General features: G+C 41.3%; 1 long non-coding RNA gene across 1 annotated transcript; it reads right to left on the bottom strand.

The window, feature by feature from the left end:
• Positions 1–216: 216 nt before the first annotated feature.
• On the bottom strand, positions 217–2,490 carry LOC112078936 (uncharacterized). The gene is made up of 3 exons (XR_011478990.1): positions 2,386–2,490; positions 597–641; positions 217–336 (listed from the first exon to the last, which is right to left on the bottom strand). It is a non-coding gene; the product is annotated as an uncharacterized lncRNA (long non-coding RNA).
• Positions 2,491–13,233: the final 10,743 nt, after the last annotated feature.

Below are 13,233 nucleotides of genomic sequence, written 5' to 3'. Positions count from 1 at the left end.
TTGATTGTTTTTTATAAGATAAGTTTAATGCTAGCTAGCAACTTACCGTGGCTCCTTGCTGCACTCGCATAACAGGTGGTCAGCCTGCCACGCAGTTTCCTCGTGGAATGCAATGTAATCGGCCATAATTGGTGTCCAAAAATGCCGATTATCGATTGTTATGAATACTTGAAATCGGCCCTAATTAATCAGCCATGCCAATTAATCGGTCGACCTCTAGTCCTGATGTCATGTGACCATAAACTCACCTATGTTGACCGAGTCTTCCCATGCTTCCAATGTCTCCGTCACGGTCAATACGTAAACGTACGTTCGGTGCTTTCGGTCTTGATTCTGCTGTAAAGTTGAAAAAAACTACATTTCAAAATGGAAGAATCTCTACCTGTGGCACCTCAAGAAAAAACAGCTGCTTTCAGAGGGTGCACATGCTTTAGGGTAGTTTGTCAACCCTTGACTAGGCATCAACCAAATCCACTCATTTTCTATTCTTGAATTTCATTCATGTGACAATTTACACTAAGATAGCAATGACAGTTTTTCAGGGAGTAAAAATGTAACTGTCTTATAATTACTGTCAGCCCAGAGTCACGCCTTACCTCAAACACACCTAGGAGACGTCCCAACTTGCCTTTCACTCCTGCCTGGTGGGAGAGAGGAGAGAGGCATTAGGGGGATGTGAGATGACAGTATTGGGCCTATGGCAATTTGACAAACCAAAACACTTGTGTTAGATTAAAAAGGAAAGTAGAGAAATCCCAATTCTTGACAATACTGTGTGGGGGTTTAGAAAGAAAACCTTTGACTGGAGTTAGGAGTGTGTGTTGAGATGTGAAGAGTGTGTGTTGAGATGTGAAGATAGAGAGTGTGTGTGTGTGTGTGTGTGTGTGTGGTGAAACCCCACCTCTTTAAGGAATAATAGGATAGGATAGCTACATACCTCTCTTAACTCAACCTTTTACATTTTTACCGTCGATCCTAGCGACCTCTCTTAGAGTTGATGCCACTGAAGTTCGTACTGGGAGTCTCTAGAGTGGCGCTGCAGTAGTGCATCATAAGGTGAATGCACCAACTTGTCAGTCGCTCTGGATAAGAGCGTCTGCTAAATGACTTAAATGTAAATGTAAATGTGTGTGTGTGTGTGTGTGTGTGTGTGTGTGTGTGTGTGTCTGTGTCTGTGTCTGTGTCTGTGTCTGTGTCTGTGTCTTGTGTGTTGGTGGTGTGTGTGTGTGTTGTGTGTGGTGTGTGGTGTGTGTGTGTGTGTGTGTGTGTGTGTGTGTGTGTGTGGTGTGTGTGTGATAGCAGACACGTTGACCAATATAAGTGATTGAATATCAACACAAAACACCCAGTCCTGCTGTATATTTAGAGTGAAAATCGAGAGAGGTTACTGTTTCCAAAAAGACACATGACCCACCCCTATTCCCCTTCCCTTTATCAAGCTTCACAAAGAATCTGCCCATGTCCACTGGACAGGCTTTAGGACCTGTGAATGTGCTGGAATCCAGGCAGCCAAGTTTAGCCTGCTGACGTACCAAGTACGTTGTTTCCCACCAGCTGGACCTTTGGAATACCACAGTTCCTCAGTCACTACCCGAACCAAATCCTTCTGACCCTTTCTCCAAACCCATTTGGACCCAAAAATGTACCTCCCAATTTGTCATGTCATAAGTGAGTTCCCGTCACCCACAATCATGCATACATCACATCTCTCAGACGGAACCTTTTTAGCGTGAAGCCACTTTGGAGAGACATGCTGTGAAGTGCCATTGAGATCCCAGGAGATCGACAAGGTCAGTCATGCCACAAGGCAGGCAGTGGTGAATTATAGAGGTTCTCTCTATCTCTCTCATAGTGTATATGAGAAATATGTACAGACATCGCACGTTGCCTTTAAATGACCAATCAGGGGCCAGATTTGATACTCATATAGATGACATGATCACTACATGACTTGAAGCCAGAGTTTACAACTAACACATTACAATAGTCTCACCCATCACTAAAGGCATGTTCTTTACAGACAAATCAGAATGACCATCAGATCAATGTGTGTTTTGTGGTGCATATAGCTTTTAGTTACACACCCACTTTGTGATTCATTTCAATTTCATCATCACTGATGATTGATGGTGATGATTGGATTGGATTAAAGTACAGATCCAATCATTCTGAATGTGATATTGTTTTTGTGCATCTCTGAGCGATGCTCTATCAACTCCCAGGTCATTCTTTAATTTTTATGTGCATCTGAAAAGGTTTTGCATCATATGAAAACATGAAATGACCCGGGAATTGATAGAACATCCTCAGGAATGCACAAAAACAATATAACATTCAGAATTTGGATCTTTCCTTTATGATGATGATGATGACAGGTGAACTCACCTCTTCAAACACCTCTCTGACCGCTGCGCACAAGGGCTCCTCCTCGGCTCAATCCCTCCACCTGGGACGATCCACTGGTCCGGATGCGACTGCTGCTCACCAGCAACACCTGGAACAGAAAAAAAAATAGTTTGTGGAGCTCCACCCCTCCTCCCAAGGGCCTTCTCACCACCCCAAAACAGGGCCCTATGGGGGCCTCGCACCACAGGGCCCCTGTCCCACCACCCTTGCTCCACCACAGGGCCTCGTGCTCCACACAGGGCCCTATGCTCACCACAGGGCCCTTGCTCCACACAGGGCCCTCTGCTCCACACAGGGCCTCTGCTCCATCAAGGGCCTCTGCTCACAAGGGACCACTGAGTCCACACCACCGGGCCTCTGCTCCACCACAGAGGCCCTCTGCTCGCACCTATTGCTGGATCGAATTGAACCCAGATCAATCCATATACATGGGAGATCGAGCAGAGTGCCTGAGCTTAAAATTCACCACAGTCCTGCCGTGTCAAGATCCGAACAGATTGATCGAGCCTGTTAAATTGCATTTTCATGATGCAATACACACACATGACCTACACACACACACACACACATACACACACACACACTCATGAACTATGGGGCTCATTGACACTCCTCTGTGCTGCTCTAATGGGATTGTGGGATTGCTGGAGCAGACCCGTTGCTGTCTGAGCCAGGAGCCAGGTAGTAACAAGTCAAATGGCCAAGAGAGGCCACCCAGTGGATATGGCACGGGTCACCACGTCATGTTCCCGGGCCTTAACTGAGCCGACATCTCATCTGGCTCGTCCCGGGCTAAGAGGGGATGGAGGGTGGACAGGGAGTGGGACGGTTAGCTATATTTACGGGATCCAACTGAAGCAGCGGGGTAGAATAGGGGATCCAACTGAAGCAGCGGGGTAGACCAGACTGTCTGCTTAGTACCCTACATTATAAAGCCATAAACCTTGGAGATAGAATGAACCTACTAACCTATTTATAACAGACTGCTAGCGCTTCAGAATGTGAGTGTACATGTGTGTACACACGTGTTGGGGGGATACTGTCTGTGTTTATATATAGGGGTGGGGCACCGTTGTGTGCCTTTTGCAAATATTTTTTGGGGGGAGCAAGGCTTTAAGCAGCTCAGGGATGTCACTGTGTTTGACAGTGTCTACTGCGGAGTTTACAAAAAAAAGCTAGTTATACATCCTGCCAGTGTTATTTTTGCCTCACTTTAAGTCCTATTTTTTCTATTTCTTGCTCAAATTGTGGTTGGATATGAAATGTTACGAATTTAACTCTTTCCAGGAAAGACATAAGGCTTGTCAGCACCTCATACAAATTCATGCAATATACAAAACATTGTTCATGTAATTTATGTCAACAGCTTAGGCTAACAAGGTACGTCCCACTGAAAAATCATGGCACTGAGGAACACTTGGCACAGTGAGGAGCAAAACACCACACCAACATATTAGATAGGTCAAAGGTCAGGTGCAGATGGAGGGGGAAGACCAAAGGGAATAGAGCAGCGTCTCAAAGTGAGATTCCAGTGTGTTTTGTAAGCCTGCTAAACGGGCCAGGAATCTCAGGGAGGAAATAAACACCTACTTTCTTGGAGGAGCTGTGGCTGTCAAATAAACCAGTCTCCCACATGCCAGCCTAAGGAATTTAGAAATTTTAGACTGGAGTATTTTAATGCATTAGGAGAGTGGTTAGTCATAACCAAAATAGACCTATGAAGTCAACATACGGAAGTTTGTTGCCCCTTGTTTTACACTAAATACACCTACTTTCAGCCTAGTCTGTATAAAAAAACTAAGCCCAAATATATGCCAATTCCAGACCACACACATTCAATACAGCTTTAAATCCTATCTAGCAATGTACAAGTAGAGCAACATCATTTGCCTAGTAATAGGCTACCCTTTACTCCATCCAGACGAACAATAAACCGTACTTCAACTTTACCAAGGGGCAACAAACCCTTAGTCTTGTAGTGACACAGTGGACTGAAAAGACACAATGTACTGTAATACAGTCTCAGGGAGACACCCATTGCTGGATGAAGGCACCCATAACAGATCGCTCCTACCCTCCGGCATGAACGCTCTTCTAGTCTCTACTGTTGTTGGAGGCAAATGACCCACCCACTGGCCCTGAGGGATGTAATGTTCCTGTTTTCCCTTGATGGACTTTAAACCTTGTCACTGAACACCTGACCCAGAGGGTTCCTCTTTCTCCTTTTCCATTCCTTAAACAAAGTCTCTGACATCACACAGAGTTCCTATTAACCTACTCAGGCCCTCTCAATGGGGGGATCATGTCTAACATGTCGTGTGTGTGTGTGCGTGTGTGTGTGGGGGGTGCAGGAGAAGCTACATTTTTGTTCCATCTCCACAAAGGGGACTGAGATTTGATTGCTGAGATCTAACCAAAGCAGGTTGAGACAAGGTCTTCAGATACAGATAGGCCACAATCCTTCAGGGATTCAACAGCATGGGATTGGCACAAAGAGGTGGCATTGGCAAAGACAGTATTGGCCACGCAGGAGCCACAGAGGCTTTTCTCCTGTTCAGSCTTAARGAYTMRATGCAAGTARGACAGAGTAGCTGGACAGWCCCAGAGCAAACTCTGTAAAMATGTTCCTGGGGATMGGCTCTATACATTACAACKGCTCAGTAACAGTTGAWCAGACACAGGCGAAGCATTTCTTGARCTAACAATACCCTTGACCAGAGACACAGGTGGGTGATTGAAGATGGTCTCCATTTGTTCCACCACAGGTATCTTAAATATTAAAACAAGCTAAGATATTACACAAAGGTTTACTTGTTTTATAGCATTACATATGAAATGTCAGCAACAAGATTGTATGTGTAGGTAATTACTAATGTTAATAAATACTTCACAAGTAAAAATCAAAGGGGAGATTGGGATGCAGCATTGAGACTGAGATTGGGCAGTCTCATTAATATAACTCAGTGAGAAAGCCTTCCAGCTGCTCTACCACAATGCAATGTGCCTTTGGCACGGACACACTGACACACAGCAAACTGATATATCTCTATTCCTTGTTCCTGAAAGAACCGGCTGAGGGAGAGAACAAGGCCCCCACAGTCTTAAGGGACAACAGTTTCTCCCTTAAGCCATATATATATATATCTCGTACAAATACTTGAGTGCTCTGATAGAGTTCTTAATGACAGACAGATAAAGTCTGCAGCTTATACATTGCATAACAGTGGTGCATGGAAGTCAGAGGCTGCAGTGTCTTGAACTGTCTGATACAGATTTGGATTTCTATCAGACAGTACAAATCCAAATGTAGGAGCTGTTCATAAACAAGGCGTGTGGCTCAGTAAGAAATGAAAAGCATCGCCACTTTTACAATAATGACCCGCCTTAAGTAGTCTTCTCGACTTTAGTTCATGCACTGAAAAATTACATAATTTGCTTACTAAGTCTCCTATGACAACAAATCAAATCAATCAAATTGTATTTGTCACATGCGCAGAATACAACTGGTGTAGACTTCACCATGAAATGCTTGCTTACAAGCCCTACCCAACAATGCAGTTTAAATAAAAATAGTAACACATAACAATGGAATAGGTCCATAGATTTTGGTTATGATAAAGTGGGCCTATTTAACTTGTTACGGTAGCAGATATAAGTCATATCTGTATAAATTGTGGCTTTAAACATTTAAATAGACCTAGGCAGAAACAATTGGAGCATGCTATATTGACTGAAAGGACACATGCACAACAATATAGCCTATTACATGGAAATAATTGCTTCCGATTTAATCAAATGTTTTAAAAAATGTGTGGAACAAGTTGTTATGTTGTTATAATTTCGAGGAAATTGACTTGGGTAGATAGTCCATTTTGTCAAACCATTACCAGTGAACGCTTGCATCATGGTGGTACGTAGGCTATGGTGAAGCCCGTTAAAAACCAGAAACCATTACGAGGAATATGTCTAGGTCTACAGCAGTTTGTTAAAGATATTCTCTCAAACCAGAAATATAAAAACAAAGCCTGGATTGAGACTACTTTTCAGTAGGCTACCTTTGGTTTCAGCCTAGGATACTTGAAAACCTTGCTTACAAAATGGCCACTTCATCAATTACGCATTTTCATTTCATTTTTATGAGGCAGCAAAGATTATAAGGTGTAAAATGATGACGGTGATATTGTTACTAGTGTTTAAACTAGTATGCATTAGTACAGTGGTATCGCATACAATGTAGCAATGGCTGGACTGATGTCCCGCCCGTCAAATGAAACATGCAACAGAGCGCCTCGACCCCCTTGCATTTCTCTCAAACTAGCCCAAACTGGATAGCCGCGGGCAGTCACACAACACCACTAAGGATGTATTACTAAAGCTATGGAACCTAGGCTAATAAAAAGCGTATAAATAGACTACAACACTCCTGTTTTTGGGGGGGGGGGGGGGGGGGGGGGTTGTTTAACATCAAAGCTACCTCATATCATTAGGTTTAAAAAACCGCAGAAGCATTGTTATTTCAGACAACGGCAAGACAGCCCGCACGATCCGACATTTTCTGATGAATTAACGTGGTAACCACATAAAAACCTATTTAAGTCTATTACAATAGGCAATATAATAAAATATTGAAAGTGTATGATATAGCCGAGAACAGTGGTTTGGTTTAAAGAACAGGAGAGTATCGGTCCCTGAACTGTAATGGAAATAACATCAATCGTAAGTATACTCTTCTTCACGTTCGTTCTTGAAGCACAAGCATGCCGCTCGTTTCTCTTGAAGCCCTCGCATCATAAGTTTGGTCTGGTTCGGCTTGAACTTCATTAATGTAGGTTAACTCCTCTCCTCACCGGGCAGGCAACGAAAATCAAAAATGAACGAACGAAGAGTGAGTCCAAATCAAGGTTCTGGACGGCGAAGAGAAAATGGCATATGTGTATCACTGAGGTACAAGAACGCGATATAGGAATTACCATTGACGGTGTATTTTCCCATTCACTCCATTGGCGTTTAGTGCGTTCGTGTCAGGGAATTCCTCCGTGATGTTGGTTTGATGCAGTTCAGTCCCCATACCTCCTCACTCTATGTAATCTCTTATTTAAGTAGGGGAGTCATACTGTTCACCTCCGAAGTCCTCCACTTAGTAGTAGCCTACAAGGTAGGCTTTGCGCAGTCGCTGACTGTAAATAGACAGAAGGCAACTAGCGGAGCGCTGTTACGGAGCGTCACCATACGTCTGATAACTGTTGGAGGATAGAGATAAAAGTAGGACAAATTAGCTGTGATTGAACACCTATGCAGTGCTCACTCCATCTGACTTTAATGCTTTCTTAAAAAGTAGCCTATCCTATTTGTTCCATAGGCCCACCCATAATGGACTAGCAATCTAGAAAAATAGTAAGGTTACAAATTTTAAACCTTAAAGTCTATAACTTCATCAGAGTATTTTCAATATAGATGTAATGACGTATTGCCCTGAAATGTCCGTAATCAGGTCTTTAAAGACTCCTTATAAGTAGCCTCACTGTAAAACCTCTGTCTTGGGATGTGGGTGTGGAAAAGAGGGTTTTCTGACGTTCCACTTTTTTGTATTCACATCAGAAAAATAATTTCACAAATAAAGCAACTGTCAATTTTATAGCCTACCTTAGCTACTCTGTGAGACTATTCTGCTATTGACTGAAAGCAATTTGGGGATTAGACCTAGTCTAGGTTTGTGTCTTTTATAGCCTATAAGGAAGGTGGGCTACTTGATACGATGTCTAGTTTTGTGTGTTAATGTATATGCTTTTACGTTTATAGAAGACAGGTCACATCTACTTTCTTCATAGAAAAAGGTTCTATATAGAGCCTTTTGGGGGTTCCATAGATGAAGCAAGTTTGTCAAGACAAAGTGAGACTCACACAAACATACACATATATGGTATATATACAAATTGAGTTCATTCATTACATCTGTTGTCTTGGTGCTGTACTGTCTGCACCACAAGCGAGAAAAGCATAATAATTGGTAAGTGTTAACCTTACTCTTAAAGGTTTTGAAATACACTAAGGCCAGTGTAGTCATCTTGTCAAACCTGTGTTCTCGTCAAAATTGAATTCAACGACTGAATACAAAAGAGCTGTTAACTTGATTTACTTTTCTACATGGATGCAGCAGGACAAGCATCCTACCTCACACTCTTCATCAAAGAGATTGTCACTCACAGAGTATCAGAGTTTTGGAACTGACAATCAGTTATCATGATGTGATTGTTTTTTAATAGAGGATGGACTGAACTTAAAGAGAGAGAACATTATTAGGTCTGGGGTGAGCCTGCTTTTTCTTAACATAATTGATCGTTATAGTTTGAAATGACTAGTCAAAATGTTATTAGGGTCTTACATCAGATTGAGCCGATGATTCTGCCTGCACTGAGCGACGAGCGTTGTGTAGGAGTGACGAAAAGCAATGGGGTAGCCTTTGATGTGTAAAAAATCTCATATAAGCGGAATTGCAAAAGATGTCAGACTGTGTTGTGGAACACAAAATAGCATATGCCTCGATTTATATTCCCGTTCTCAATGAATCTCTACCATCTTTCATAACTTTAAATTAAGTCTCTAAAATCACTTTTACCAAAATGAATAACTTCTTTCTACCCCTTCTCTTACACAAAGTACTGTTATCTCGTCATTATCTTAGAATAGATAGGGTTTCAAAAGTCAACTCCCAAAGAATAGACTAGACAAAAAGTCAATAATCGTCATCTACAAGCCATCATCTACAGCATATCTTGCCAAATGAAGGATATCAACAGCCTATAATAAATTAGCTGCAGTCCAAGTGAAGAGGGAGAAGGGGGATTATGATTTCACATGCTTAAGGATGACAGAAATGATGTGTATATGAAGTTACAATTTGAACCTCTGCCCATTTGTCACTCACCTCTAATAGATAGTGCCGCAGTCTAACAGTCAGTCTGTTTCTGATCTGCAAGGCAATCTTCAAAAACACACAAGAAACACACGCATAGGCTAATTCGACTGTTCTTCATCTATTTGTCACTTTCCTCGTTTGCTAATCGCATGCCACTCTCAGCACAGCGGCGTCGGATTGCCGTGGTGCCAATTAGAGTCTGAGATGATACAAGTCACTTGTAAGTCCCTTTTAGACAGTATTAAAAGGGGAGTGCTTTGGTCTTTGAATCTCCAGAATCATGAGGCGATGGCCATTGCCAGTTAATTTAAGAGCAGCAGGCTCTCTGAGCGGCAATAGCACAGCCCCCCCACGACCATACCTTTCCCTAAAATGTCACATTAGGATATTTATATATGGCTTGTTGAGCAGCAAGGGTGTAATGTATAGGTCACTACTACTGCTGAATGGGGTTAGCGAAGCTAATGGTCTTTAAGCATAATTTATCTATATACACTGCCACACTCTCTCTCCGCACGCACGACGCGCAGCACGCACGCAGCACACACACACACACACACACACACACCAAACAAACCAACTACTGCAACCAGACTCTTATTTAATATTGCTAATACTGCTCAATTTAAACACTTGCCCCAATGCTCCCTTCTCTGATAAATGTGTACATTTTGGACTATAAATTGTGCTTCCTGTATTCTACTTATGCTAAAATGTTGTATTTCTATTCTACTGAGTCATTTACTTTATGTTCCTATTCTTATCTCTATTATTATTATTGTTCGTTGATTGTCGAGAAGGAAACTGCAAGTAAGCATTTTATGGACAGTGTATACCATGTGTATCCTCTACTAATCAATAAAACTTAAACTTGAAATTGAAACTATATTATCATGCGTACATCTAGATATTTGAAGTGGTGTTAATGTGAAATCTACCACTATTACTACGAAGAATAATAACAGTAATCAAATATCAGTTCTGTCAATTATTCTTTAAAATTTTTCTAATGTTTTAATGTTGAACATAGTTTTTTTTCTTCTAGAGAATCAAATCAAATCCAATTTTTATTTGTCACAAGCGCCGATAAAAAGGTGTAGACCTTACAGTGAAATGCTTACTTACACGCCCTTAACAACAACGCAGTTTAAAAAAGATAACCTACAAAAAAATAAGAATAAGAAATAAGATAACAAATGATTAAAGAGCTGTAGTAAAATAACAATAGCGAGGCTATTTCTGAGCAATAATAGATATCCATCCACCTGATGCCAGTTTTTCTTGTTATGTCATACTCTGACAGTGTGTCCTCGATTGAGAGACAAATAACGGATGATTAAGTGAACTCTGACCGTCTGCTTCGACGGCCATGATGGCTCTATCTATGTTGCTGTTGTCACTAGTTGATATAGAACTCCCCTCTATCTGTGTGAAACCGAATCTCTGCCTCCATTTCAGTAATTTACAATGATTGATCAGTGCCAAAATAGAACACAAAGAGCAAAATCATGCAGTGTCCATTCTGAGGTTACATATAAGGTGTTTAACCTTTATCAGCATTACTTAAACATTGTACACATGTACTCACAGCAATTGTCTAACTGATACTAGGAACTGTAGATGTCTTACCAACCAATATGGCTTGTTGGCTTTAATTTATATCTATTTATTTTTTTCCTGAACCCTCAGGTCAACTAGTAAATTGCCTCTGACCCTAATCTATAAATTGAGGGTTAACAAGCAGACAACAATGTAGGACTTGAGGGAATGTCCAAGGTAAAGGAACAGAAGAACTATTTGGACAGGAATGAGGCCATAGTAAACACAGCTTTCAATCATTATATATCACAAGTAGACTGGCTCGTAAAGACATTGAACTACCAATGGGTATTTAAGATCACGGCCACATCTTTCTCATGGGCTATTTCATGTTAGGATAGGGAGAACACTGCACTTAGTAGCCTGGACCATGACATATTGTAAGGCTACGGCTATTTATAGTATCGGGTTGGTTGGTGTGTGTCCTCTCTGTGTGGTGGATATGTGTGCATATGTTGTGTTGTTTATATGCCTCATGCTCTCTGTGGGTGCTTGTGGTGAATGTGTGTGTGTGTGGTGTGGTGTGTGGTGGTGTGGTGGTGCGTGGTGCGTGTGCGTGTGTGTGTGTGTGTGTGTGTATGGGTATTATATACCAATAGCAGTTTTCTTTAGGTTGGTTTTACTCCCTGAGGAACAATTAGTCCTCTGTTGTTTCACTCCCAATGATGACTGGTTTTTGGAGCTGGAACAACATGGTCTGCTGTAATCTTGGGAATGCATGTGCTGCGACATAAAAGGCGGGAGCGACAGGTGTAATTGCTAGATTGTGGGATAGTTCTCTGATCATAAATACACAGCATGGAAAGAGGATATTCGTGGAGAACAGTATGACCTCTCAGGTAGATCAAGGCAGTCATTCATTCTTTGAATGGGCAATGGATTAATTGTTTTTATTTTTTATACTTAGGCTTTCTGAGTAGAACTTGAACTGAACAAGCTAACCTTTATGGTGTGGTGTCTTGAGGGGTAGAAACTTACGGGTACTTTAGACTGTAGTAGCTGGAAACGCTATGCGGGGTAGTCTACTACTATATATTTTTTTAAAAGAAGGTATCCAGATAAATTTCAATAATAGCTAAATTAGATCTTGAAGTATAAAAAATTTTGTGGACATTTTTATGGGCTTACGCTATTACTATAACGCATTGAATAAAATTCACTACATGGAACACGATAGTCTGTCCACCAAAATCCAGAAGTTTGTTTGAGTTGTTGTCTATATTAGAACATTCTTTTTGGCGCTAAACGATTCTCCATATATGATTCAAATATTTCAACTGGTGGGGACCTTCAGCGTTGAGAGGCGCGTGGGTGGTCTAGAGCAACAACCGAAATGTAACAGTAGTGTTCGTGAGATCATAATATTTTGTAGGCCAACCTTTTTGACTCTACAGAAGATTAGAGATGATTTTGGTTATTTATGGTCTGACACCCACTTGGTCTGGTCCCTTTCACAGAGATCGGAAGTGCCGAAATGGTCGGATAGAGATCATTCATGCAACAAAAGATTCGCTTAAACTAACAGATTTTATGGGATTTTTTTTTTAATTAGTCTTGACTTTATGGGGTCATTGAGGTTTGAATGAATAGTTTGAAAGTTGAAGGTGGTGCTACAAAAAATGTGAACGTTGAGGTACTACCGAAAAGGAGGAAGCAGGGAAAAATGGTTTAGAGGAGAGAGATGAGAGCAGGTAGCTCTGTTCGACGTTTTGTGTTGCTGAACGTTTACTTTTAATCATTATTGATTTCTGTAGGTTGTACTTCATCAGGCAATAAAGCTTTTATTTTTGAATGTCCTGTCTGGCTCTGTTAGTGGAAGCCTAGATAGATAAAAGTGAGCAAAAGCCACTTCGACCCCACCACGCGCTGACCAATCAAGAGTTTACTGGTTTATTGCTTTAAAAAATTAAACTAAACAGAATTTGGTTTCAATTATGACAAATTTCATGAATAAAATAAAGAAATAGCAAACATCAAATGTGACTGCAGAGGCCGAGTTTCGACGGAAGTGGAATTTGAGCCGGTTATACTATAGCGAGTACAGTGGCTAAAAGCCTGAGTGAACAGATGATAACTTAGAAGGAAGCGATCGTCATCTGAGAGTAATATTTTCCCACATTGTGAATCAAGTTTGAACATGGTAGGAATGCTCTAAAGGTGTTGCAGGCTGCCTAGATAGAAGACCAAGAACTTCGCAAGATGAAAAGACTAGAACAATATAAGAAGGCTTCATGACTGAATTGGGTAGCCCTCTCACAATAGTTGTTCAGAGTACTGTACTTATGTATCCCCATTTCATAAATCAACATCAG

This window comes from Salvelinus sp. IW2-2015, unplaced genomic scaffold (genome assembly GCF_002910315.2).
Source record: "Salvelinus sp. IW2-2015 unplaced genomic scaffold, ASM291031v2 Un_scaffold6549, whole genome shotgun sequence".
NCBI classification, from domain to species: Eukaryota; Metazoa; Chordata; class Actinopteri; order Salmoniformes; family Salmonidae; genus Salvelinus; species Salvelinus sp. IW2-2015.
Note: the sequence above shows the minus strand (reverse complement) of the source record. Positions and strands in the feature narration are given on the sequence as shown.